General features: G+C 45.6%; 1 pseudogene; it reads right to left on the reverse strand.

Moving 5' to 3' along the window:
- LOC119350323 overlaps nucleotides 1-26,736 on the reverse strand; it is an 84,737-nt pseudogene that overhangs the window by 4,881 nt on the left and 53,120 nt on the right.

A 26,736-nucleotide genomic window follows, 5' to 3' on the forward strand; every position in this document is an offset into this window, starting at 1 on the left:
AGTTCTTCAAGTTGATGTGGACTTTTATCACAAGATAAAACATTCACAATACATTTCAAGCAAGCATGGCAAGAGTATATGAGCAGTGGAAAGTAAAGCATGCAATCTGCAAGAAAGTAAAGGGATGGTATTGGAGTGTGCAAACGCAATTGGAGACACGGAGATTTTTGGCATGGTTCCGATAGGTGGTGCTATCATACATCCACGTTGATGGAGACTTCAACCCATGAAGGGTAATGGTTGTGCGAGTCCACGGAGGGCTCCACCCACGAAGGGTCCACGAAGAAGCAACCTTGTCTATCCCACCATGGCCAACGCCCATGAAGGACTTGCCTCACTTGGGTAGATCTTCACGAAGTAGGCGAACTCCACAATCTTGACAGAGGCTTCCAAGTGACACCTAACCAATCCAGGAGACCCACTCTCCAAAAGGTAATAGATGGTGTGTTGATGATGAACTCCTTGCTCTTGTGCTTCGAATGATAGTCTCCCCAACACTCAACTCTCTCTCATAGATTTCTATATGGTGGAAAGATGATTTGAGTGGAAAGCAATTTGGGGACGGCTAGAGATCAAGATTATTGTGGTTGGATTGCAATGTCTTGGACTCAACACATGAGTAGGTGGTTCTCTCTCGGAAAATGAGTAGTGGATGTGTAGGCATGTTCTGATGGATCCCTCTCAAATGGAGAAGGGGGTGGAGGGGTATGTATATCCTCCACACAAAATCTAGCCATTACACACATTTGACCCAACTCGGTGAGACCGAATAGTGAAACTCGGTGGGACCGATCTGTTTCAAAATGTGAATGTTAGGGTTTTCGGTGGGACCAATATGACAAATTAGGTGGGACCGATGTGCTAGGGTTAAGGCAAAACTGTCAGCGTTCTGGGAATGGGGGTCCCCAGACTTGCCTGCCTGCGGCCTGCAGCGTGGCTTAACTAGTGGCCCAGTACGGCCCGTTTCATCAACCAAAGCTCAAGACCCTCGCGAGTGGCCAAGCCTCGCGGGGCGGACAACACAAGGCCTCCGCAAGAGCGGCCTCACCAGGTAGGCTCGCGAGGAGGCAGAGAGATCAAGGCAACGGGTAGCTCGCGAGGTGCCTGTGACGCAACCCATGATGATCGAGACCAGGCAGGCGCCAGCCTGCGTAGTGTCCTCGTTTCCTCTTTGGTGCAAAGGGGGCAAGCGCAGGTGCGGAGTACCGAGGCATCAGACAAAGGTTTCCTTATCGGTGGAACGAGACCAAGACTAGCAGGACGGCAGGATGGAGGTCACCGTGGAGCCCAGGACGGCGTCACCACTAGCGCCTTCGGCAGTCAAACACCACCTTTAGTCAGGATAGCTTGTACTAGTTGTCCCCTTACAAAATGGCCGTTGTTGGATCCCTTCCCACTCAATATTTGGGGAGAGGACCAGGGCCTGTATAAATAGGGATAGCCACCACAGTAGAAGGCATCTCATCTAGAGGTTCATCCACTCACCACACCACCACAAGAACACCTCTCCTCGCGAGGCTGTTCTTCCTCTATACTGTTCATCATCATCCCAAGAGGCAATCCACCACACCACACACTGGATTAGGGTATTACACCACAACGGTGGCCCGAACCAGTATAAACCTCATGTCTCTTGTGTTGTTCATGGTGCTAGCTTAGAATCGCGGCGAGGTTGTGGGCGTGTTTCGGTAGGGAGAGATCTCCGTGCGCACCCCAGAGTTCGAACCTTAAGGGTTTTACCGGAACCCCGTGTCTGAAATTTGGCGCGCCAAGTAGGGGTGCGCTGGAGCTCTTCCTTCCGCCGGCCCACTCTCCACCAACACCGCGCTTCGTCCTCATGGCGGACAACGCGCCTCCAGCTCCAGCGGCCGGCGCCAGCGCTGGGGCCAAGGGGCTCCGAGCCCTGGCCCCCGCCTTGCGGCAGGTGTAGTGGCCGCACAAGGTCAAGCCAGAGATGCCGCCGCGCTATGACGACGCGGCGGACCCGCTGGCTTTCCTGTTGGCATACGAGGAGGCCGTCCTCAAGGCCAGAGGCGACGACAAGGTCATGGCCAACTGGTTTCCCATGGCCCTCACCGGCGTCCCACGCGTTTGGCTCCTCAACTTGCCAACATCTTTTGTGGCCTCATGGGAGGAGCTGCGTGACCTCTTCCTCACCCACTATGCGGCATCAGCGCCCCCGATCATCGCAGCTCTCCTGGGCGGCTCGCAGGCGCGACCCTCGGACCCCCACGCCAAGCCGTTCTTTCGCCAGATCGGTGCCGCCCTTGCGTGGCAAGGAGCTCCTCCGGGCTTGGCGGCACCCAAGGCCGACCTGACCTTCAACTCGGACGATCACCCCGTCAACACCGCCTCCTCGGGCGCGCTCCCAATGCTCTGCAAACCCACCATCTGCCAGATGGCCGTCACCAAAACCCTCATCGATGGCGGTGCCGGCCTCAACGTGCTCTCGGTGGAGGCCTTCAGCCTCCTCCATGTACCGCTGGAATGACTCTGTCCCAGCAAGCCCTTCTTGGGCGTCGGAGGCGGTTCCTCCAGCTCCCTGGGGCAGATCCGCCTCCCTGTGACCTTCGGCACCCACGACAACTTTCGCACGGAGCTGGTCAACTTCGACATCCCCCACATCAGCCTCCTGTGCAACGCTATCCTTGGATACCCTACCATGGCTCAGTTCATGGCAGCAACCCATACGGCCTACAACTTCATGAAGATGCCCGGGAGCAGCGGCATCCTCACCGTGACTGGAGATACCAAGGATGGTCTGTTGGCGCTCAAGATCGCCCTCAAGACAGCTGCAACAGCTTAGCCTGCCGACATGGACACCTCCAAGGCCAAGGGGGCTGCACCGACCAAGAAGAAGCAGCAGTTCACCCAGGACAAGGCGGAGACTAAGCAGGTGCCACTTGAGGAAGACGGGTCCTCGGGAGCCACCCTCACCATAGGTGCCAACCTCGACCTCGACCAAGAGGAGGCGCTGGTGAGGTTCCTGCACGCGAACAAGGATGTGTTCGCATGGGAACCCAAGCAGCTAGCGGGGGTCCCAAGGCAGGTGATTGAGCATCACCTGAATGTGTGCCCCAATGTGCGCCCCGTGAAGCAGAAAGCAAGGCAGCAATCCATCGAGAAGCAGGCCTTCATCATCCAAGAAACCCGTAAGCTGGAGGCAGCGGGTGTTTTATGCGAGGTCCGCTACCCCGAATGGCTGGCAAACCCCATTGTCGTGCCAAAAAAGGGAAGAAAGGAGCGCATGTGCGTCGACTTCACCAACCTCAACAAAGCCTGCCCTCAAGATCCGTTCCTGCTTCCCCGCATCGACCAAATTGTCGACTCCATCACCCAGTGCGACCTGCTATGTTTCAAGATGGCGGTAGAAGACGTGGAGAAGACAGGCTTTCTGACCCCATGCGGGGTGTACTGCTAAACCTACATGCCGTTCGGGTTGCGCAACGCGGGCGCAACCTTCCAGCGGCTGATGCACATCACCTTAGGCCGACAGCTCAGGAAAAACGCCGAGGCTTACATCGACGACATTGTGGTGAAGTCTCGGGAGGCGAAGACCTTGATCCAGGATCTGGAGGAGACCTTCGCGAGCCTCCGCGAGGTGGACCCGTGACTCAACCCGGAGAAGTGCGTGTTTGGCATTCCTTCTGGCAAGCTTCTGGGCTTCCTCATGTCCCACAAAGGGATCGAGGCCAACCCGGAGAAGGTCAAGGCAATCGAAGACATGAGTCCGCCGCAAACCCTCAGAGAAATGCAGAAGCTCGCCAGACGTGTAACTACGCTAGGACGCTTCATCTCCGAGCTAGGGGAGCGCGCCCTGCCTTTGTTCAAGTTGATGAAGAAGAGAGGCCCGTTTGAGTGGACATAGGAGGACGACCAAGAGTTTCAAGACCTCAAGAAATATCTGACCAGCCCTGCGGTCATGGTGGCACCGTGCCCCTCGAGCCCCTGGTGCTCTACCTTGCCTCCACTCCCTACTATGCCAGCGCAGCTCTAGTAGAGGTTTGGGAGGTGCGCCAGGTCAAGACTGCATCACGACAGGCCACGACCCCCGCCACGGCAGCACAAGACCAAGAAGGCCTCGGCAAATGGAGACCAGCCTTCGCAGGAAGACGCCCCCAGGGCTAAAGAGGCCGTGCCAGGCAGCCAGGCGCAGGGGGCTCCATCATCTCAGGAGACGCCTCACCCTCAGGAGGGCGCAGACCTCGTCAGCACACCCACCCTCGTCGAGCGTCCAGTGTACTTCGTCAGCATAGTGTTGCGGGATGCAAGGGCACGATACCCCATGCCTCAGAAGCTCTTGCTCGCGCTATTGGTGGCCTCATGTAAGCTACAGCACTACTTTCAAGGTCATCCCATCAAGGTCATCTCGGCCTACCCATTGGAAAGGGTACTCAGGAGCCCCAACTCTGCTGGAAGGGTCGCTGAATGGAACATCGAGCTACAAGCATTTCAGTTGGAGTTCGGCACAACCAAGGTCGTCAAGGGAGCCGCACTTGTAGGTTTTATGGCGGAATGGACAGAGGCACCGGGGCTCGAAGCAGGCGAGGATCGATCGCTCTCCCTAGGAAGTGACGCACCAGATGGCTGGGTCATGTACTTCGATGGAGCATTCTCGTGACAGGGTGTGGGGTCTAGTGCAGTGCTTATATTCCCCACTCAGGACAAGCTCTATTACGTCATCTAGCTCTGTTTCTAGCAGGGTGAGAAGGTCTCCAAAAACATAGCAGAATACGAGGGCCTCATAGCAGGCTTGAAAGCTGCAGCAACACTGGGGTTGAAGCGCCTCATCATCAAGGGCGATTCACAACTCCTCGTCAATATCTCCAACAAGGTGTACGAGCCAAAGGACGAGCACATGGAAGCGTATCTTGCAGAGGTGCGCAGGATGGAAAAGCAGTTTTGGGGGCTGGAGTTGCAGCATGTGCCCCGTGGCACCAACCAGGAGGCTGATGACATCGCCAGGAGGGCATCCAAGCGGCTGCCTCAGGAGCCTGGCGTTTTCGAGGAATGACTCTTCAAACCATCGGCGACACCGTCACTTTCAAGCACAACACAGCCTCGGGAGGAACTCCCTCAGCCGCCTACCACAGGAGCCCCGGCCTGTGGCCCGACCTCGGGAGCATGTTTACTCTTGGCGCTGGAGCCTTAGGAGGGATATTGGACCGCGGAATTCAAGGATAACCTAATGCAAGGGACACTGCCAGAGAAATAGGAGGACGCAGAACGCGTGGCCCGGTAGGCCACGACCTACTGCATCCAAGATGGTGAGCTATACCGGAAGCGGCCAAATGATGTTTCCCTACGTTGCATCACTACAAAAAAAATACACTTCCGTGATGATACTTGTTTGTCACAGTAGGTCGCGTTTTTGTCATGCATGTACATCCATGACAAATTTATGACAGAATAAAGATAGTCATACCTGTGCTGTCGTAGAAGTGTTCCATGACATTACCAAAATTATCATCACGGAAGTGTCCACTTCCATGACGATAAATCGCGGGTCACAGAAGTGCTTGCGTCAAGGGTGACCGACACGTGGTATCCACCATAACAGAACGCCGTTAAGCTATCGGGTCGGGTTTTGGATCCGATAACCCGTTAACAGCCCCGACCAATGGGGATTTTCCATGTGTAAAATCATCATTGGCTGGAGGAAACACGTGTCGGCTCACTGTTGGGACAGATGTCATCCACTCATTGGATAGAAGGCGCCTATGATACGTTGACACGTGACACGGCCCAACAGAGGCCCATTCCTGTGAAAAGGCCGGCCCGTTTGACTTGGTCAAAAGGTGGCGGGCCGGCCCATGTAAAGCCTGTTAACGGCCTGTTCGCATATAGCCCATTTACAGCCCACTAACCCAAGGCCCGTTACGACCTATCCGAATTAGGCCCAGTAGCGTCATCTGGGCCACCCAATATGATTCCAGCCCGTTTTCACTTCTGGCCCATGTATGGCCCATGACGTCTTTCGGCCCATATGAGGCCCTATGTAACTCTTGGCCAATTAAGGGCCCGTGGTGAAACTGGCCCGTAATGAACAGTGTATTATTTTACACCCATTAACGACCCGTGGTGACACTGGCCCGTAATGAACAGTGTATCACTTTATACCCATTAAGGGCCCGTTATTCCGTTGGGCCATTTCCAGCCCATGTTATCTTTCGGCCTTCTCAGAGCCCATTTATTCTTGGGCTCATTTCCAGCATTCGTTTACTTATGGCCCGTTACTGTCATTTTCTGCTTATGGACCAAATTCAGCCCGTGGTTACAGTCGGCCCGTTTGTGGTCCATTAACACGTTGGGCTGTTTTCATAGCGTCATGAAATACGACCTATTAACGATGGCCCGTTATGGTCGGCCCATGAACAGACGATTTCAACTCTAGCCCGTTTACAGCCATAATGCGGCCTGTTATTGGCCCATGTTTGGCCAATCGATCATACTGCCTGTATAAGGCCCATTGATGATACGGCCCGTAGAAGGCCCATTGTTTCTACGGCCCATAGAAGGCCCACTGTTTCTACGGCCCGTAGAAGGCCCACTGTTTATATGTCCCGTAGAAGGCCCACTGTTTCTATGGCCCGTAGGTCCAAGGTCACTACAGTAAATATTAGCCCATGGTTATTGTGGCCTAGTTTTAAAAAATAGGTTGTTGCAGCCACTAGCAAACCGCAGAAAAAGAACTGCACTAACTACAAGCAAACAAATAAACAAGACAACAAGGAAATAAATAAGCAAGCAACTTACACTAGGCTATCACGGCTATTACATATATTACATCCACTGGGCATCAAAGTTCGCCACCAGTGCAAATATAGGGAACACAGCAGCATATAAACGCCGCAGCAAAACAAGTCCAGAACTGAAACCACTTCAGAAGAGCTCAAGAAACAATATCCTAGGTACCCATAATGCTGGCAAGATGCTTAGCAAGCTTATTAACTTTCTCTTGTTTGGCGCTTAAGTCCTCCAGCGCCTGCTGTTGCACCAGAAAGTATGCATCTGAATTATGTAGGGACTTCCTCAGTCCTTCGGCTTCCTGTCGCATAACATCTGATCGATGTCTTTCAACTTGAAGTTGAGACTCAAGAAGCCGAACTGATTCAGGCAACGAGTTCGAAGAGCCGGTGCCAGCAGTGGTAGCCAGTAACTCGAACACTACATCAAGACATGATTTAGGGGTTGTCTCAGTGTCCTCAATATAGTTTTTATCAGCTTTCTTGGAGACCAACAGGGATGTCTCACTATCTTGAACCTTATCTGCATTACTTCCTTTACCATTGCATAACAGGGTATTCTTCTCCAATATTTTATCCGTGTTCTAAAAGGGAAACAAACAAACACATCTCAGGTTTACAATGTAGTATATGAAACTCATTTTGGTAAACCAGTTCAGTAGTAAGGTGGACAGGATAACAGTATGAAACAAACATATATCTATGTAGTATGGTCACTGTATGGTCTATATCATTCTAGTTTATTTTGCCAAATCAAGATAGATACAGTTCGAATCATATCTATTTAAGACAAAGCAGCATAGATAGAATATAAGTGTGGGAAACTACACAGCAATAACAACACTTGTAATGTGCATGGCATGAGAACATAACTGTTTATTCAATTGAAACTAAAATCAACATAGAGTAAGTTACAACAGCAAACAACCAAACACATTGAAGAAACAGGTTTAAAACAAACCTGTTGCGCCATTGGAGTTTCAATTGCATCCTTCAAATTTGAAATTGGTTGGTATCAGTAAATACAGTGATGCAAGAGCAAAGTAGTATGAACCATAGCTACGGAACCTGACCTGAGAACAATTCTTCATCTGCTTTAAGCGTTGACTTCAAGTTCGGAGTGGTGGTCCTCGTGATTTGGGCACTGCAGTTGCCTTACTAACTGCTCGTGTTTGGGTGCTCTGTGGTGGAGACGGTGCTGTGTCAACGGGAACTGGGTGTCTATCTGCTGGGGTTGGGGTTAGAAGGGGTGTAGCTGGTTCTCTGTCCAATTGGGTAGGGGTACAATCTGCATGAGTGTGGTTTATGTGTGGTGGGGCTGATTCTTGGGCAAGTTCAACCGTGCTTCTATCTGCATCGATAGGTAGCATGATCTTTTGTGAAGACCGTGTTTTTACTCCCACAGATACTGGCATCACTCCCTCCAATTGAAATGGCTGATAAACAAGAAAAGTAATTGAATGTACAGACATTGTAAGATAGACAGGTGCAATGGATAGTAGGGAAGAAAACAGGGCATGAAATAATTCACATTTATGTTGCCTAAGCAAACAGAATAGCAGGACATAATTTCACATATATGATGGCTAATTAAACAGGATAGCATGACACAATTTCACATGTATGATGGCTAACTAAACATGATAGAATGACATACTTCAAAATATGATGACTATGTAAACAGGATGACATGATATAACTATACGATGTGTCTATTAAAGTGGTTGGCATGCCATAAATCCCAAACATGCCGTCGATGGAAACATGATGGCATGATATAATTCACGGATAGAATGACATAATTTAAAATATGATGAATATGTAAACAGGATGAGATGATATAACTATATTATGTCTTTATAAAATGGGTTGGCATGCCATAATTCAGATACATGTTGTCTATGTAAACATCATGGCATGACATAATTCAAATATATGATTTATATACTAAGGAAGTGAGCAGAGGGCAATTGCATATATGATGTGTCAACTAAGGAGATGGCATTCAATATTGTGTATATGATGTAAAAAATAAGCATTGCAATACAACATACGCATTATATGAGTAATATAACCCTGCCAAGTTTGAGCATACACCTCAGGGGGATAATAGGACTGGTCATCTGCCTCTGAATCCTCCTCTGAAGAGCTATCTGTAACCAGCAAGATATCTGCTTCAGCAGGTAGCATTGTCTGCTCTGAAGACCTTGTTTTCACTCCAGATTTCTCCATCACCAATTCAAATGGCTGATGCACAGGAAGAGCAGTTGAATGTACAAACATTGTGACAAAAGCAATGAGAAATACAAAAAAAGGACATCATGATATAATTCACATATATGACGCTTGCCTAAACAGCATGGCATTGCATAATTCACATACATAATGCCTTGCAACAAGATAACATTGCATAATTCACATATATAATGTCTGGCAACAAGATGGCATTGCATAATTCACATATGTGGTAATTAGACACTAAACAGGTGGCATTCACACAAAGCATGTCTAAACTAAGCAAATGACATAGCAATGCAAGATACCATACGCACGATATGAGTAACATAACCCTGCCAAGTTAGGGCATGCACCTCAGGGGGGAAATATGACTGGTCATCTGTGTCTGAATCCTCCTCTGAGGAGCTATCGGTAACCAGCAAGACATGTGCTTTGTCAGATAGCATTGTCTGCTCTAAAGACCTTGTTTCCACTCCAGATTTTCCCATGATTGTGCCGAATGGCTGATGCACAGGAAGAGTAATTGAATGTACTAAAATTGTTGACAAATTTAACACATAATAAAAAAATGATGGCATGATATAATTCACATATAAGATGACTGTCTAACCAGGGTGGCATTGCAAAATTCGCATATATGATGCCTGGCTAGACAAGATGGCATTGCATGATTCACATATACGATAAAGAAACAAAACAGATGGCATTGACACAAAGCATGTCTAAACTAAGCAGATGACATCTTTAATGTATACAGTAAGCAATGCAAGGCACCATATGCATGATATTACCAACATCAGCATGCCAAGTTTGAGCGAAGACCTCATCGGGTAAATAGGAGTGGTCTTCTCCTTCTGATTCCCCCTCAGAACAGTTATCTTCCTCTTGATTATGATCCAAAATGGGTGGAGGGGGGGCTGCCTTTGCGCCCACCATGGAACGACGTCTGCATGAAATTTTATTGCCATGCAAGGCTCGTATCTTTTGCTCTACATGATCAGTTCCATTGTGTACAATAACTGGCATGCATAGGAATAAAACATAGTGAGATTATGTAAGGAGTGCATGCACAAATCCAGAGTGATGGTAGCAAACTGTGGATAGACCCAAAACCAATGATAGCAGGCAGATAATAGCTTTAGTTAAAAAATACAGATAATGGCTCCTTTAATGTTTGTTTGCACCCAACATGAAACTCATAGTAGACACCGGAGATTAACCAGATAGTAGACAGATAATACTGATTGCTGCCCCAATATGTACCCCACAACCATTTAAAAACTCAAGTTTCAGCATTAGTTTGTACCTAACTCGGAGTCTAATAGGTGAACACGACGATAATGTAGCATGTCATCATATTAAGCGACGCATAACGTAAGCAGACACGGAAGAGTGTGACCTCTCTTGCGGACCCATGTAGTCCTCAAGGTCATCTGCTTAGTTGATGATGGTAATGTAGTTGTCGTGGCTGCCGGCGGTGGGGAAGAAGATCTGAGGCGGCGAAAGACAGTCTTTAGAGTGGACCCCTACTGTGGTGAACCCTTCCGTCATTGGAGCAGCTGAGCTGGGGTGTAACACAGCGCCGCAGGAGTAGGACAAACCACACAAGGTTTTCTTTGACACATATCTGTAACAGAAGTAATTGAGTAAGGGCTTGTTTGAATTTGAGGATTCTAACAATGCAGGGATAGGAAATAGACAGGAATAGGATAGGAATGCATGTGCAAAACAGAGAATTTAAAAACAAAGGATTTCTGCCAATGTGGGTGTTTGATTCACAACAATTGAAGATCACATGATGCAAAAAAGCATGGTGAGATTAAGTCAAACCACAAGAAAATGTACGGTTATAATGCTATTATGCTACTATCTCTTAGTCTTGTGCTTGATGAATAGGAATATGAAAAGGAGGATAAGTGGAAACTAGAATTCCTACGGTTTTTCTTTCAAGGAGACACCAAAGGAACAAATCCTACAATTTTCCTTTGCTCCATTCCTTTGCACCAAATTCATGAAAAGTAGTACCATAGGAAACTTTGAAATTCCTATGTTTTTCATTCACTTTTCCTTTCAAGCACTGGCGATTCTAGTAGGCAGGCTTGAGCAAGGAAAATCCTACACTAAAAAATGTTTTTGTGCGACTTCTATTACTTTCGACCCAGGCCACTGCCATACTAGCTCAACTCCCAGGCCCATCGACAAATGCACAGCTCAAACACGCAGAGATAAATAATGATGGCGTTCAAGAGAGTCCATCATGGATAGCTAAGTTGCCTGGTACCTCACTGCTTATCATATAGTAGGATAAAATAATCGTATTTCTCGTTACTACGAGTGCTCAGTGGACAATATATATAACATGTAGAGTAAAAAAGAGATGCAACAAGTGTACAACCTCTTTGGCGAAGCCATGTCGATCTCAGCGTGATTGGGTTGGCCGGTGAGGATGCTCCGGCTGACTTTGCTCTCGGAGGAGGGGAAGAAGATCTTAGGCGTCTGGAGATGGAGCCCGAGGTACTGCTCCGCTGTGATGGAGGGTTTCATCGTTGGAGCAGCTCCGGTGAGTTGTACGACGCCGAGGCTGAAGCAGAACAAGAGAGACAAGGAACAACGTTAACCTGAGTGGAATTCTAATAGCATCTCCAGTACATGACGTAAAATACATAATCACAAAGTGCTAGATGTAAAATACATCAGCCGCTCATCTCTGAACTTAACTGTCGAAACTGAAATTAACTGTCGAAACTGAACCTAACTGTCGAAACTAAATTTTGCTATCGAAACTGAATTTTGCTGTCGAAACTGAACGCACTAGCAAGGTCAGGATACACGTCGGTCGACTGACTTTTTCATCTCTGGTCAGTCGATGTTGCAGCCGTTGGATATGAAATCAAGGGCTTGCGGTTCATCTTCATCCTCCACCCCCCCTGAGCCGCCAGCCACCACCGGCCAAATAGCAGCCCCCTGCCGCGCACGGCCGGCGGTGCGCCGCCCCGCCCACCCCAAAAACACTCCCCACCGTCGGTCCGCCGCCACCCCGGCCATCCCTCTAGGCCCCCCGTGCCGAGATTTTTCTCCAGCGATCCCCATGCCACCGCCCCGCCAACGCCCCGCTAATGCCGGCGACCACCGCCCCCATCCTGAACCCTAAGATAGATAGTGGGGTACCTCTCCGGCGAGCCCCCCTCCCTGCTGCGGCTGGTTCTTCCTTCACCCCGGCGAGCCCACCCCTTGGAAATCGACTGACCCAAAAGTCGATTCAGTCGACTGAAGTGTAGCCAAATCGGAGCAGCATCGCAAGCAAGGGCAAGAGCGAGAGCAGCAGCGCGAGCAAGAGCAGACTAGGCAGGGGACCGAGAGCAAGAGCAGAGAAGCAGCGCGAGCGAGAGATAAAGCAGTAGCGGCTCCTACTGATGTGGACTTCGCCGCCGAGGGAGCGACGCCGTGGAGGAAGTGGCCGGTGACGCCGCCGTGGATGGAGCCGCGCCGTGTGGGCTAGGGACCGAGTGCCGGTAGCACCGTGAGATCGAATCAAGAAGAAAATGCGGCGATTAGTGTACAACCTCTTTGGTGGCGCCGATTAGGCCGCAGCTTCATCCGAGGAAACGGTGATGATGATGCTCTTCCGGTGGTGCAGGTGAAGACGACGATGTGGGAATGGAGGTGGCGCGAAAGACGAGGGGAACATCGGGGCAGCTCCTTGGAGGTGGAGGATGGGGTGGCTGAACCGGCGGGACGATGAGATCGACGACGGATCCTCATCCGGTACGGTGGACGAGGGACGTCGAGGTGTTGCTGTGGACGACGTCGTCAGGGAAGAAGCTCCGGCTGGGTGGTGGGCGGAGCAGGGTGTGGGGTTTCATCGCGGGTTTTCGCGGCCTTGGTGTACGAATGGGTGGGCAGATGGGATGCCAGTGGGGAACCATGGCTTAGAGATGCGCTTGTCTGAAATGTGGGGTAAGTTATGAAAGTACCCCCACCGTTTTGAGGCGGTTCTTTCGGTTCAGGGGTACCACGGGCATTTCGCGTGTCAGGATTTCACAGGAGGTGGGAGTTTTCGCACGCGTTGTAATTTCGGAATAGCAAGGCGCGCGTTGAGATGGAGGGAGTTGTCGGAGCACAACAAGACAAAGATATATCTTAAATATTTCGGGCTAACAAGGCACGGGTTGAAGAGGCGGGAGTTTCACAGCACGATAGACAGAGACGCTAGCTTCAATTTTCGGCATAACAAGGCACGACTTGAAATTTCGGAAGAACAAGCTTAACGTGTACACAAAAGAAAAGACAATTTGCACCTCAACACGCACAACACACACACAAACACCATTTAGACTAGTTTAAGGTACACGTGCATTGCACGCATGAGATTTGGGAACCAAATTATGAATAAATACCACATTATAGCATGCAAGCTTTGAGTCATATATGCATGATGTAGATGTTGGTTTAATTCTTATAGTTCGTTTCATTCAAAATCATCTAGTTTTTATAAGAAAGCTAATCTATTTTAAGATTCATGGAATTGTGCATTGTAAGACATAAAGTAAAAACAAATAATGGCAAATCATGTAGAAAAACATTTGGGCAATTATGATACGGAAGATTCTAGAACAAATAAGAAGTGCTTGTGTTTTGATGTTTGTGCATTATGCTTAAGTTCAACCATGGAGTCTTCTAGATTATACATGTGGCGAAATCTGGTGGAATCTAGATGATATCCAACGGCCAATAGTGCTCAAATTTGCCATCTTTGGACCTTCGGATTCGCCTCATCCAACGACCATCTTTCAAAGTTAAAGTTACCCGCTCACAGTATAAAAATATATATAATATAATATATATAGGGGTATATATATAGATATGTGATGCGAAAGCCGCCCATCATCTCCAATTACATGCGGGGATGCGACATGGGCAAATGATGTCTGCCAGCGGTATCTCAAATTCAAATCAGTCTGACCTTGTTCAATGTGTTTACATTACAACATGCAAATTCTAATTAGATCTCCGTTATATTCATGCATGCATGGGTTTCAAACATGAGGATCTCTTATTCAAATATTTGAATTCAACTTTGCATTGATTATGACCTCACCTATTCTTTTACACCCCCACAATAGTCTTCTCTTTATAATTGTACCACTAACTTTCTCTCGTGCATGCATGCACACACACTACCAATCGGCATTATCTATCGCACGCATGCAATCTTTTTCTTCAGGTCGGTCTCCCATGAAGGCACACACCCACACACATCCCCCTCTCCCTCATACCGGGCATTCTTTATCTCTCACGCGTGCATGCGCAATGATTGATGTTCCTCTATGTATGTGTGTATATAGCTAGGTCTTTCATAGTTTTGCACACAAACCGATCAATCGATATATCCAGTGAGGTCTCACCCTCTTTCCCACGTCCACATCGATCAATCTATACCTCTCCCACGTCCACATCGATCAATCTATACCTCTCTATATAGGATTAACATAAATAGCTAATACACCCGCATTAATTATATATCCAACGTCCCCCTCTCATCATCCATGCCTTCCGCTTCATCTCTCAGATGCGTGCACAATGGCGAAGACAGGGGGCAGTAAGGGCCCTGCCCCCCCCTAACATTACTATATATCGAGGCTAATATGAATGTGATCATTAGACAATTGCTGCTAAAAAAGGTTTAATTTCATGAATTGACCCTCCTCGTAAAGGATTAGCAATGCTTGGCCCCCTAGCTCATTTATTTTTCATGGCTCTGCCACTGTGTGCAACAGCTCACGTGTTCGCCCCCTCTCTCTAAATATCGATCTCGCACTTGTGCATTCCTTCATATTCTCCCTCCACTCGGACCCTCGCACCATCTTCTAGCCCCCACCGGATTTTGCCACATGTACAATCTAGCAGACTCCATGGTTGAACTTAAGCATAATGCACAAACCTCAAAACAATAGTGGTTCTCTTTTGTTCTAGAATCTTCCGTATCATAACTGCCCAAACTTTTTTTCTAGTTGAATTGCCATTATTTGTTTTTTACTTTATGCTTTACAATGCACAATTCCATGAATCATAAAATAGATTAAGGGCTTATTTGATTCAAAGGATTCTCAAAGGAATTTTGGAGGATTCTAATCATTAGTAATTTTTCCTATCTTGGTTGTTTGATTCGTAGGATTGTAAACCATAGGAATTTTTCCATATGATTCATTTGCACTAGATTTCATAGGAAACATCCCATCCACTCAAACCTCTTTGAAAGAATTCTGCGTTTTTTCTATGCACAATCAAACACTCGTACAATCCTGTAGGATTCAATACGACATTCCACTATAATCCCATGTTTTTCCTATTCACGCGTTCTTAGCTTTTTTATAAAAACTAATTTGATTTTGAATAAGATGAACTATCAGAATTAAACGAAGGGCTACATCACGCATATATGACTAAGAGCTTACATGCTATAGTGTGGTATTTATTCATAATTTGGTTGCAAAATCTGATGCGTTCAATGCACGTGTAAATTACTAGTACTTCGAGTATGTGCAAAACATGTAAATTAGAATACCAATGGCACGCTACGCAGTGTCTCTCTTACAGTTCATGAAGCCACGTGGCACATGTGGAGACGTTTTCGCGACCTCCTTGCGTGGATTGATCACAGTGACGTGCTGCTGGTTCCAGAAGAATGTACTCGTCCTCCCTGAGCCATACTGGCGGTACATACACGAAGCGAAGATGTGCACGCACGCCACGCATGCACTCATTCCCTCGCACGCACACGCGGGTGTACGGGCGGACGCAATTTTGTACCAAGATCCACCCCATGTGATAATTTTGTGCGTGTAAAGTCGTTCACTTCATTGATGGTCAATTAATACAGCGCATGCAAATTGAGTGGACGTGAGGGTGTAAGAAAGACATTATTACTCCATTGCGCGCATGCGAGTAGTTAAATCGTGGGTTGCTAGTAGTACTTCCATTGGTCTCCTTCGTATTTTGTGCCAATTTTTGACAGTAACATAATATTTACGCATTTGAGCAGTTTAGTCTACTTGAAATTTATGTTCCACAAAACTCATCGGGAGCCGTTTCGGGCCTTGAAACCAAAACCATGAATTAATCTTTACCTTGTTCCCATCACATTCGAAAGCCTGCTCACACCTACTAGTACTACGTACCAAACCTAAACGTGTTCCCACTATGCAGGTATTAGTACTACTAGTGCTAGTACTTAGTTTATAAAAAGGGGAACTACCTAACCGAAAATTACTCTACCTTTCCTCCTCATAAGTGCTTCTTCTTCGTCCGTCGTTGCCATGGCCGGTGAGCAGAGCTCTAGGTCGCGAACTACTCATAACAAGGGAGCGGCAACCAAGGCTGCGGAAAAAAAAGAGGGCTCGCCGCCACGCAGAGACGTCGAAAGATCTCTCATGGGCAGGCGATGGCTCCCAGGAGCGCCCTAGCCGCGGAGGTGAACATGCTGAGCCGGCGGAGCTGGAGTCGTTATCCCTCTACGGCATGCCCGATCAGCTCAATAAGCACCTCAATAAGCAGAAGGAGTTCATCCAAGGCTTGACGGAGTTGCTGAAGGAGAGCCTCGACGACATGCCCGCTGAGCTCAATCAGCAGGTGGAGTTGACCGCCGGCTTGGTGATGCTGCTGAAGAAGAGCATTGCCTTGGAGAAGAAGGCGACCGGCGAAATCCTGTGACTTCAGGAGGACAAGGCGAAGCTCTGCCACGAGATCGACCTATTGAAGGAGAAGAACGCCGGCTGGAAGAAGCTGCATGAGAATAGTAGTTCCTCGATGAAGATGCTGTAGGCCCTCATCATGGAACAGAAGGAGGAGTTGGCAAAACTCCGCATCGAGCACCCAACTCCTGTCAAGGTACGTAATGCGACCGTGGAACAGATGATGAAGGCTTGCATTGAGAAATCCCGCGTCATGGACAGAATGAAGAAGATGGCGGAGGAGACACGCAAGGAGATGGAGGTCGTGGAGGCGATGAAGAAGCAGTTACGACTCCGCGGCGAATTAGATCATTTGGGGTGATAATCTTCCTTCTTCTTTTGCTGTTGTGTTTCATATTTTGCTTCGGGTGTTTCGCCGCATGTGTCACGTTCTCTGCGAGGCATGAATAGAACAATGGTTTTTGTTTTTTGAGGGAATGAATAGAACAATGCTAACAATGAGATGACTAGCAAATTAGATCATTTTTATTGCCATATGGCACTGGGCTGCCGTGTTTCGTGCTCCTCCTTAGGAGTACTACTCCAGTGGAAAACTTGAGTATACCGTACGGTTCTTTGCTCCTCCTCGATCAGGTCGTCGGTGCATTTATATGAGCAGTCAAATCACAAGGCCCCGCCTTCCAGCAGTAATGAGCTGTCAAATCACAAAGGCCTCGCCTCTCGTGAAACCGACCAAGCTAGACTGCCCCGCCCTCTAGCCTTTTAAAAAATGTATACTTTTGTACAACAGTAGTATCGATGGATTGCGCCATGGAGCAAAACTTGAAATTAAAAAAAGGTGGTACATATAGAGAGCGCTCGTCGCCAAATTATGCATATAGTACTATTAAAAAGGCTAGTCACAATAATGGTGTCCAGCACAACCCACCCCTCAAATAAGACTAAGCACCCTGGAATTCTTTGACAAAACTAAGCACCCTGAAATTCTTTGACAACTAAACTGCTGGCTATATGATGTTGGCCATATATATTGTACGTATATAATGTGAATAAATGAGTGGTAGTACTATCCCAACTAAAATATGAAATGTAAGAAATACTAGTATGTACTTACTGAAGAGTTAAAGTAATAAGAAGAAACATAACATAGTTCTGCTGGGGGCTCAGCACAACACACCCCTCAAATTAAATTAAGCACACCTGAAATTAAACTTTGCAACTATTCCGGTAGACACTGCATTAGAACCACCATGAGCAACGACACTGCCACCTTACTCGGAGTCCTTGTCCACGTCCTCGACTTCGTCCTTGTCCCTCTTCCTCTTGGCCGATACTTCTTTGCTTGAACCGCCAACTTGGTTGTTGCTCTTCATCCAACCCTTGTAGATATTGAAACAAAGGTAGCCATCCATTGCAGCATACTGGATGTGGTCTATATCTAGTACATTCCGCTGCCATGCATGACGATGAAACGTGTATGGAGGTTTCTCCAGTTTACCGTACGAAGGATGAACCATGGCTGCTACCAGGGTCAGCATTGAAGGCTGACGAGAGGACACCAGCCGATTCTTTTGGAGGCTGAAGGTGTTGCCTACAACGAGGCCTATCCGACACAGGACTTCTTTGTCGTTACCAAAGCAACATGTAGATTATGATGCGGGTAGAGTATAAGAATCATCGAGTGGAGCTAGAAAAGATGCAGGACACAATGGGAAACAATTTCCTACAACATTGAAATCGGTAACGCCGATTTGTTATCATCGGTGACACCGAGTTGTCGAGGTCACAGAGGATCCTGATCGGTGCAACCGAGTTAGACCATGTCGGTTTGACGGATGATCTATGCACAAGAGTTCCTTGTACCTCGGTTAGACCGATAGGTTTGGATTGGAGATACCGAGTTCAACGATGAGTAAAAATTATTTCATCTCAGCTCACTAGGCAAATAAGATCTCACTAAGATTTTCAAGGAATTAATTAAAGGATTTGCAATGAATTAGATGCAGGGAATTCAGAAAATAATAGAGAAAAGAAATGAAATCTAGATGATTTTTTTGAAAGGGGAACAAACAAGCAAGAGACAAATGCAAGAACACAAAGAAACACTAGAGAACTTCATATAGAATTGGTCGGCGACAAAGTCACCTATGTTAGAGTATATTGACTTAGGATTCAAGTGAAGTCACTGGATCATAGGTCATACTAATCGTTTAAGCTCAAAATGGGGTTGCCATTTTTCGTTTAAGCACTTTGATGTATTCTCATCTTGTTGAGTTTCTTTGACCAATGACTTGGGGTAAAGTTTCTCTAAGATGGAATAACATACCTTGGTGGTGTTGTTGATCTTGATCATGTAGTTGAACTTGTGTAGGATGCTCAAGGTTGATGTTGTTCATCAATAGTTGGGAGCACCGCTTGTAGTTTGAGTACTTCTACCTACATGGGTTAGTTTTGCAAGGAAGAGCACTTGTGTATCCAAAATGACAAACATGTAACTTGATATATTGAAGGGATTCATCCTTCCTTGTCTCCAGCCACCATATTGTAGAGACTTGGTGATGTAGAGATTGCTTAGGATGTGAGTGAGTTGCAATGTCATAGATTTGGGCTTATCCAAGTACCTACAAGGGTTAGATAACATGCAACGGTACAAGTATGGATCCAATACACATGATCATCGTCTTAAGAGAAATATCAATGATTAGTCATAGAAAGGCTCATGCGTTGCATGCATCCAAATGGAGTTTCTACTCCAAGTTTGAGGCATCAATGATGCTCAATTCACCTCTCAAATGGCTAAATACTTCCGCATCAAGAGGTTTGGTGAATATATCCGCCAATTGCTTATCGGTACAAACATGCTTAAGATTGATGTCACCTTTAGCAACATGATCTCAAATGAAATGATGACGAACTTCAATATGCTTAGTCCAAGAATGTTGCACATGATTGTGAGCAATATTAATAGCACTTCCATTGTCACAAAGCAATGGAACATGTTTCACATGTATCCCATAATCTTTATGAGTTTGGGTCATCCAAAGTAATTGAGCACAACATGAACCGGCGGCAATGTATTTTGCTTCGGCGGTTAATAAGGATAACGAGTTTTGTTTCTTGGAGGACCAAGACACAAGAGATCTACCAAGAAATTGACAAGTTCCCAAAGTGGACTTTCTACCAACCTTGTCACCGGCATAGTCCGAATCAGAGTAGCCAAAAAGATAAAAAGAAGACCTCTTAGGGTACCAAATGCCAAAGTTTGGTGTATGAATTAAGTATATCACTATCATTTTCACAACCTTAAGATGACATTCTTTGGAGGCCGCTTGATATCGTGCACACATGCACACACTTAGCATAATATCATGACGGGAGGCACATAGATATAACAATGAACCAATCATAGAGCGGTAAACCTTTTGGTCAACTTGTTCACCATCGTTAGTCAAGTCAATATGTCCACTAGTAGGCATGTGTGTTCTCATACCTTTGCTTTCTTGCATGTTGAACTTCTTGAATAAGTCCTTGGCATACTTTGTTTGGGAAACAAACGTACCCTCCTTAGTTTGCTTGATTAGCAAACCAAGAAAGAACTTGAGTTCACTCATCATACATCTCAAACTTCTCCGACATTAGCCTTCCAAACTTTTCACTAAAATGAGGGTTAGTGAACCAAATATGATATCATCCACATAAATTTGGCACACAAATAATTCACCATCAACCCTTTTAGTAAAAAGTGTAGAATTAATTTTTTCCCATCTCTAAGCCTTTTTCAATAAGAAACTTGGTCAAGCATTTATACCACGCTCTAGGAGCTTGTTTAAGACCATAAAGAGCTTTGTGAAGTTTGTAAACATGATCAGATTACTTAGGATTAACAAAGCCGGGAGGTTGTTTAACATAAACTTCCTCCTCAATTTCAGCATTTAGAAAGGCACTTTTAATGTCCATTTGATATAATGTGATATCATGGTGATTGACATAAGCAAGTAAGATGTTGTCACGCCCAATATGCGACCCTATCCTAAAGGAACTCGAAGGTCCCACTAAGGATAGAAGCGCATATTGGAGACGCTTTTGGAAGGTGGATATCATTACATCATACCATTACATAATAGTTGGGGATACATACAAGAGGCATACAATGCCACATGAATACAACATCATACAAGAGAGCAACATCCAACTACGGATGAACCACAAACAGAAACTCAAACGTTGTCCACCCTGCTAGCACAAGCTGCCGACCTGGAACCTATCCCCTGATCGAAGAAGAAGTAGAAGAAGAACTCCAAAACAAGTATAGATCGCTCTCGCGTCATGATCATAGCATAACCTGTACCTGCAACTATTGTTGTAGTAATCTGTGAGCCACGAGGACTCAGCAATCCCATTACCATGGGTATCAAGACAAGCAAAGCTTAATGGGAATGGAAAGGATAAGTGGTGAGGTTGCAGCAGCGTCTAAGCGTATATGGTGGCTAACATACGCAAATAAGAGCGAGAAGAGAAGCAACGCAATGGTCGAGAAGCTAGAAGTGATCAAGAAGTGATCCTGAAACTACTTACGTTCATACATAACACAAACCTTGTTCACTTCCAGGACTCCGCCGAAAAGACACCATCATGGCTACACATGCGGTTGATGCGTTTTAATTAAGTCAAGTGTCAAGTACTCTACAACCGAATATTAACAAATTCCCATCTGCCACATAACCGCGGGCACGACTTTTGAAAGTTTAAACCCTGCAGAGGTGTCCCAACTTAGCCCATTATAAGCTCACGATCCGTGGAGACAATCCTCCATCGCGGGACATCCGATCAGACTCGGGGTCCCGGTGCACAAGACATTTCGTCAATGGTAAAACTAATCCAGCAAAGCCTCCCGGCGTGCCGACACCCTGATAGTAGCCGCGCGTATCTCGTCTTAGGCAACGTCCGGATAGGTCAGCCTACGAGTAAAACCAGATCCTCGAGTTGCCACGTGGTGGCCCCGCAGTCTGCCCGTTTGGGACCAACACCATCAGTGCTGGCCCCCCTGCTATGTAGAAAAAATCCTCGGGTAGCGCTAACTCCCTATGCGTCAAATTTAATATCAACTTTAGTTATTATGATGGGCAAATGGTAAAACCAATGCTGGGCCTTGCTGGAAGAGTTTTATTCAAAGCGAACTGTCAAGAGGGGCCCATAAACCCACACCATGTTAGTGACGCAAAATCAAGGAACATAACACCGGTATGACGGAAACTAGGGCGGCAAGACTGGAACAAAACACTAGGCATAAGGCCGAGCCTTCCACCCTTTACCAAGTTTATAGATGCATTAATTAAATAAGAGATATTGTGATATCCCAACATAATCATGTCCAACATGGAGCAATCTTCAAGTTCACCTGCAACTAACAACGCTATAAGAGGGCTGAGCAAAAGCGGTAACATAGCCAAACAACAGTTCACTAGGAAGGGTGAAAAGGTTAGAAGCTGACATGGCAATTTGGGAGGCTTGATAAGCAAGTGATAGGTAGCGCAGCATAACGATAGAACGAAGCAACTAGCATAGCAATGATAGTACTGAGATCCAAGGTGACGGTCATGAAGAAGAACGAGTCCATGAAGAAGACGAAAAGACGAAGACGAGCCAAGCGTAATCGAACGAATCCTCACGATTGCAACGAAACAGGAACTAACAAGAAGAAGCACAACCGGAAAGAAGCAAACAACATGGTAAACACACAACACATAAACATGACATGATGCTCAACCAAGTATGATGCATGACAACGCTATATGATGCTACTCATGGCAAGATATGATGCAAACAAGAACAACACGTCAAAGCAAGTTTAAATGAGGCCGGAAACAACATATAACAATTCCGGTAAGTCCTCATATGCAAATTTTGAAATTGGTCCAGATCTGAACAAACATTAAGTTGAAGTTGTTAAACAACAAGTTAAAGAGCACCATGATGATTACACGAAATTCTAGTCAAGTTACATATAAAGTTCATTTAATTTGGAGCTACGGCCTATAAGATATGAGCAAAACAAGTCAAACATGGCATTGATGCAAAATGCATCCAAACATCAAGCAAACACCTCAAAACAAGGATGCAACATGATAATATGAAACTACATGCAATTCAAAGCAAGTTTCATATAGAGCATGCTCAAAACGGAGCAACAGAGCAACACATACACATGAAACAAGTTTAAAGGACAAGCTGTCCAAAACAGCAACTAGGCATCTTACAAGCATCAAAACAACATGCTATAGCACCTCACCATGAAGACAAATGGCATGGACGTGATGTACAGATGAAGCATAACAAAACATGAATACTGAGCTATCTATAGAAAACAATATAACATGCTCAAAAGGACATGGCAATATTGCAAATAATAACAGTTCACATACTTAGCAGAAAATCACTGAGCATGACAGAAATAACACCAGGTTGCAATGTTTAGAGCTATCAAACAACATGGTACAACAAGCTATCATGGCAAAATAGAGCATGTCATGCTAACATTAAAGACAAAGAACAAAACTCCCTTACTGAACTAATTCCAAATATCAACAGATAAGATGGTAGGAACCATGCAAACATGGGAAGTGATAGGACAGATTCAGACTGAAAATAACAACACATGGCAGGAACAACGATAAGTAGGCATGTTGGTGAGCTTGTACCACTCTCCACAGAGAATTTCATGGCATGTGAAGTCAAACAATAGTAAGATGACATAATTATGAAGCTGCACATGGCAAGATCAAGTTCATAGGGTGCATGGATCACTAGCAAAACACATGGCAAAACTGAACTTAATGTTAACAGGCTGACAATAACATTATTTAGCAATTTGAGAGCAAGATTACAACAAGCTAAATAATGCTATAAAGGCAACCAAGGGCATGATGGGTTGAGCATGACATTTTTAACAAAACATCCAAAGTGAACATCTCCATATTATGCATAGAATGACTTGTAGCAGCAGGTTTACATAGCATCATGATATAACAGATTCAGCCTAACAAAACAGTAATAGCAAGTAGCCCATTTCACAAGCTTGATGCACTCACCACAAGGCACACAAAAATACATGGATTGCACCATGGCAAAGATGTCATGAATATGCTCCTAAAACATGTAGACATCAAGCACATAGGATGAACACAGAAAATGCAACAAAAATGACAAATCAGCAAGTTCTATTAAACTATAGCAGACAACATCATATAGCACTATTGCAATGATTATAAGGGCATAAAGATGGATTCTAAAAAGCATGGAACAATGGAATGAAACGAATTTTGACAGAACGTTTTTCAATGGCTTGTGAAACGAGAACTGGGAGGTGCAACAGGCGCGTGCGAGTGTGTCTGGGCTCCGAACGGACAACGCAGAGAACCAGGGGAACCCGAACGAAGGCAAGTTTTGAAAAACATGCAGATGAAATACAGATGATGACATGGCAAAATGCAACACGCAAGCAAATGACATGGCACCAACGACGAATGACTGGAAGACACCTGGCGCATCGGATTCGGGGCGTTACAACTCTCCTCCACTAACAAGAGATCTCGTCCCGAGATCTTAGGAACGAGACGGGAGAGAAAGAGGAAGAGGTGAAACAAAACCGCAAGAGAGAAGATGAACAAGCTCAAGAGCATTCGGGTATAAAAGAGGAACGGCGAGTATGACGAGAATCAAAAGCTCACGGAATAAGATAGACTCTGAAACCACTCCGATTGGAAGAAGATAGAAAGGAATAAGAACGAAAGAATTTCGGCAGCACTCCAGCTGAAAATGGAAGGAATAGAACACGAACTTGACAAGATGGATGCAAGAGGAAAAGATACTTGAGTTTCTCCAACAAGAATCTTGATCAACACTTGAATAATGAATTAAATGAAGAAGAACCACCATGAAGAACTCCGACGAGAAAAGGATGATGAGATAGAATGAAGGATGAAAGAATAAGTTTAAGCCTTGCTATGATTTAGATGGAGGTTCCGACGAAATGGCCGAGGAAAATATAACTCCGGAAAAGAAAAGTTGAAAACACTTGGAACTAGAATTTATTCATCAAGAACAAACTCCGAAGGAAGGGATTACTCGCTTGGAGGAAATAAGAATAAGATTAATTGTATGCTTATCCTTCATCAAATTAAATTGATGACAAGCAATGGATTTTTGCATACTACTTATTCTTGTTGGAAAAGGATTTGATGTCTATATGGCGCAACCTTGATGAAGGTCTTCAACGAACCACCGGTAAGATTGGAAAGAATGAATGAATTGACATGAAAACAAAGAGAGTGGAATCTTGAACGAACCAGTGTAAGAATTGAAAAGAATGAAGAATGAGAATGAATCACTGGTGAGAATTAGAAGAACGAATATGCTTGAGGGGATTTAGATGCAAAAGAACAAAGAGATAGCGAGCCAATTAAAGATTACTTGACAGATGCGTCAGGATAATTGGATAACAATAGCTAGAATGTGAGGACGAAGAATTCTTCTGGAATGATGGCCTCCGGTGAAACACAACAGCAAACAACTCCTGACATACTCCGGATGGGTAAGAAAGAATATTTGACAAATGGAATAATTCGAGAGGATAACATGAAGCTAGAACCACGAATCTACGAGAGAACGGACAAGATTTAGGAGAAACTCTTCTTCCGTCTTCAAATGACGACGGGAAACACGACAACATGCTACAACACCTCACCATGAATAGAAATGACATGGACATGATGTACAGATGAAGCATAACAAAACATGAACAATGAGCTATCTCCAGAAAACACCATAACATGCTCAAATGGACATGGCAAGATTGCAAATAATAATAGTTCACAGACTTAGCAGAAAATCACTGAGCTTGACTGAAATAACATCAGGTTGCAATGTTTAGAGCTATCAAACAACATGTTACAGCAAGCTATCATGGAAAAATAGAGCATTTCATGCTAATACTAAATACAAAGAACAAAACTCCCGTACTGAACTAATTCCAAAGATCAACAGAAAAGATGGTAGGATCCATGCAAACATGGCAAGTGATAGGACAGATTCAGACAGTGAAGATAACAGCACATGGCAGGACCACCGATAAGTAGGCATGTTGGTGAGCTTGTACCACTCTCCACAGAGCATTTCATGGCATGTGAAGTCAACCAACAGTAAGATGACAAAATTATGAAGCTACAAATGGCAAGAGCAAGTTCATAGGGTGCATGGATCAGTAGCAAAACATGACAAAACTGAACTTAATGTTAACAGGCTGATAGCAACATTATTTAGCAATTTGAGAGCAAGATTACAACAAGCTAAATAATGCTATAAAGGCAACCAAGGGCATGGATATGTAGATCATGACATGTATAACAAAATATCCTTAGTGAACATCTCCAGATTATGCATAGAATGACTTGTAGCAGCAGGTTTACATAGCATCATGATATAACAGATTCAGACTAACAAAACAGTAACATCAAGTAGCCCACTTCACAAGCTTGATGCACTCACCACAAGGCACACAAAAATACATGGATTGCACCACTGTAACGATGTCATGAATATGCTCCTAAACATGTAGACATCAAGCACATAGGAAGCACACACAAAATGCAACAAAAATGACAAATCAGCAAATTCTGTTAAACTACAACAGACAACATCATATATCACTTCTGCAATGATTAAATGAGCATCAAGATGGATTCGAACAAGCATGGAAAAATGGAATGAAATGAAGTAAAGAGCCTGGAGTTATGGCATGGCAAAGATGCACACATGATGTAACGAGCCTGGAGTTATGGCATCGCAAAGATGCACACATGATGTTAAAATCCTGGGGACTTGGGTGTTTTTTACCTCCGTGAATGTCAACGCGGGACGGAGGCGTGCGGGACGAGGAGATCCGGGGTGGGGACGGTGTTTGATTGGGATCCTGGTGGATCTCGTCCAGATCTGGCCAGATCCGAACTCTAGCGAGGAGGCGGCGACTCCGGCGAGGCGACGGGGAAGGGCGGCCGGAGGCACGG

This window comes from Triticum dicoccoides, chromosome 1B (assembly GCF_002162155.2).
Source record: "Triticum dicoccoides isolate Atlit2015 ecotype Zavitan chromosome 1B, WEW_v2.0, whole genome shotgun sequence".
NCBI classification, from domain to species: Eukaryota; Viridiplantae; Streptophyta; class Magnoliopsida; order Poales; family Poaceae; genus Triticum; species Triticum dicoccoides.